This window comes from Penaeus monodon, chromosome 43 (genome assembly GCF_015228065.2).
Source record: "Penaeus monodon isolate SGIC_2016 chromosome 43, NSTDA_Pmon_1, whole genome shotgun sequence".
NCBI lineage: Eukaryota > Metazoa > Arthropoda > Malacostraca > Decapoda > Penaeidae > Penaeus > Penaeus monodon.
Genome location: NC_051428.1, coordinates 30,746,713 through 30,749,212, shown reverse-complemented (window position 1 = coordinate 30,749,212; position 2,500 = coordinate 30,746,713). Strand labels below are relative to the sequence as shown.

Sequence of the window (2,500 nt, the reverse complement as noted above, 5' to 3'; positions counted from 1 at the left end):
GGATGGAGAAAACGAAAGTGCGTGTTGGAGACAAGGTCATAAAGTTGCTTGAAGAGCGTGAATTGCTGGGAAGATTTCTTATCGCCCAAAGCAGCCCACCAAGTTTAGTACCAAAACTTGAGGAGACAATTGGTGAATATGAGATGTCAACGGTACCGCGTTCCCTTTGCGCAGTTGGGTCTCTGTACATCCCAACAGACAAAGCCAGTCTGAAGCATGCAGTTGAAGATGCCACAGCAGAGCCGACTGAAGTTGCCTCACAGCCAGATCAGGTGCAAAAGGAAGTTTCTTCAGTCACTGTTCTGATAGTTGATGCCATGGGTGTGCTTCAGAGTATGCAAAAAACACCAACCATGTTGTCAGATCTTCAGGATGCATTCAACAAACGCATTGAAAAGATGATGGCCGGCTATGATGAGGGTCGAGTTGTGTTTAATAGATACATGGACCAGTCGTTGAAGAATAAAACTCGGCAGAAGAGAGCAACTACATCTGTAGAATATGAAATCCATCCAGAAATGAAGCTCACCATGTCCATCAAGGAACTTCTATCTGCATCATCAACCAAGAAGAAGCTGGCATGAATGTTAGGCCAAGGACCGCTTGAATACTTTTCAAGGGACAGTTCTTTCCTGTTGGTCGTTGTGTATAATAACGTCATCGAGGGACATGATTTTGAGGAGGAACACGCACATGAAGAGGCTGACACCTTGATTCCTCATCAGGTCCTTGCTTCTGTGTCAAATGGTGCCATGCGAAAACTGTGCGTTTGGTCTCCTGATACTGATGTACTCCTGCTGCTTGTTGATCTAGTATCTCATGGACGCATTTCCGTTCCCACTTGTCTGAAGTTTCCAAAAGGTAAAGGCACGAGGGCACGAGAAATAGATGTATTCGAGAAAGTTGAAGTCATTGGACATCATAAATGCCAAGGCCTTCTTGGACTGCACAACTTCTCTGGTGCTGACTGGGGAGGCAAATTTGTTGAAACCACCAAAAAGACGTGGATCGATGGCATTTGGAGAACGTTGCATTCCTGCAGAGCTCGTCAGTGGTGAGCTTCATGCACAGGTGAAGGCATTGGAATAATCTGTGTGCCGTGTTTATAATCCAAAAGGTTCAACAACCTTGCCATCATTAAGATAGAAACTATTTCCATCAAAGAACTTGGAGGGAGAGATGCTATCTCCAACTCGCGCCACATTGCTACCGCATATTCTCCGTGCCAACTACATTGCAATGAGGGATAAATCGTACCAGATTGAATTGAAGGAATTGATGCAAATGGATGGAATTTAGAGAAAGGACTGCATGTTCCAGTTAGGGGGCAGTAATTGAGCTCATCAAATGTGGCTGCAAGACAGGTTACAAGGGGTGATGTAGTTGCTCTAACAATGGATTACCTTGCACTCCTCTGTACAAATGTTATGGTGGAGACTGTGCAAACACAATAAGGGAGGAACATTCGAAATAGTGACTCTGATGATTAGATTGTCCTGATCTTTAGTGGACAACAGATTTGAATTACGGAGTTGCACTCAATTAGAGACTGATTATAGATGTGGGTGCAGGCAATACACATGCCATTAAAAATAAATCTACAAGTGGGATTTTGAACTGTACTAACTGATCATCAAGTTCGTTCGTGTCTAGCAGTTGGTGAACTAAAGAGGACACAAACGTGATTCCTCTTCATAATCTTGGGGAGGGGTGTGGGGAAGCCGATGGACCGAAAGTCGATTAAAGACACCGGAAGTCGTTAAAGACACTTCCGCTCGATTTGAAAGTAGAATAAATCAGCTCAGGACACTTCGAAACCTTTAAAACAACTCTTACAATTATTTAAACTGGTTTACAAATGGCGGTCTGTTCTGGGGGGCCCAAAACGGAATTACCCTGTCAAAAAAGAGGGCGGGAAAATTTGAACCCCTTCATTTTCTGACAGTCTGATCCTTACTAATCCCAAAATAGCAAAAAAAATCTATTTCAGCAAAGAAATCCTACGGGAATACATACCATACCGCACTATAAGTGTTTGACGCCTCCACGGACATATTATAATATGTCCGTCAAACACGAGCGCAAATCTCCATCAACGTCCATACTACTAATCACCTCACTTTTAGTGACTGTTGGTGAATTCTATTAGTCACTGCTATGAATTTGATGGCAGATTTTAAGCATGCAGTCTCTGATTTTGACAAAAAAAGCAAGGCCACTGAAGTAATGTATAATCTGTGTTCAGGGACCACAAGGTCATATTCCTAGAAAAACTCTTCGAGATCTAAGTGGACTAAATTACAATGCAATGTGTACAGGTGCAGTTAAGGTAGTTGCTAAATTCTGGAACGTGGAAATAAAGATGAACATCGAAGGAGAAAACAGAACTGACAAAAATAGACATCCCGCAAAACTACTCAAATGGCAAAAATGCTTTGGAAGGCAGGACATTGATATTTGATATTCCCCCTATATCAGTTGAAAAAAACGTATTAATCAG

The 2,500-nt window shown here is 42.5% G+C and overlaps 1 protein-coding gene across 2 annotated transcripts in view; it reads right to left on the bottom strand.

Annotated features, from left to right (window-relative positions):
* The window catches only part of LOC119599515 (transient receptor potential protein-like), a 24,110-nt gene that overhangs the window by 17,023 nt on the left and 4,587 nt on the right, over positions 1-2,500 (bottom strand). The window lies entirely within an intron of this gene.